Here is a 428-nt window from a genome sequence, read left to right as displayed (position 1 = left end):
GTGAAACTGGGAAGCTTAATATCCTCATGTTGAAATAACTGGTGGAAACTAGGCTTAATATCCTCATGTTGGAAATAACTGGAAACTGGGAGGCTTAATATCCTCATGTTGGGGAAATAACTGGTGGGAAACTGGGAAACTGCATATCCTCATGTGGAAATAACTGGTGGGAAACTGGGAAACTGCATATCCTCATGTGGAAATAACTGGTGGGAAACTGGGAAACTTAATATCCTCATGTTGGAAATAACTGGAAACTGGGAAACTTAATATCCTCATGTTGAGGAAAAAACTGTGGTGAAACTGGAAACTGCATATCCTCATGTGGAAATAACTGGGGGGAAACTGGGAAACTTAATATCCTCATGTTGAAATAACTGGTGGGAAACTGGGAAACTTAATATCCTCATGTTGGAAATAACTGGTGG

The sequence above is a fragment of the Alosa alosa genome, chromosome 16 (assembly GCF_017589495.1).
Source record: "Alosa alosa isolate M-15738 ecotype Scorff River chromosome 16, AALO_Geno_1.1, whole genome shotgun sequence".
NCBI classification, from domain to species: Eukaryota; Metazoa; Chordata; class Actinopteri; order Clupeiformes; family Clupeidae; genus Alosa; species Alosa alosa.
This window is presented reverse-complemented; position numbering follows the sequence as displayed.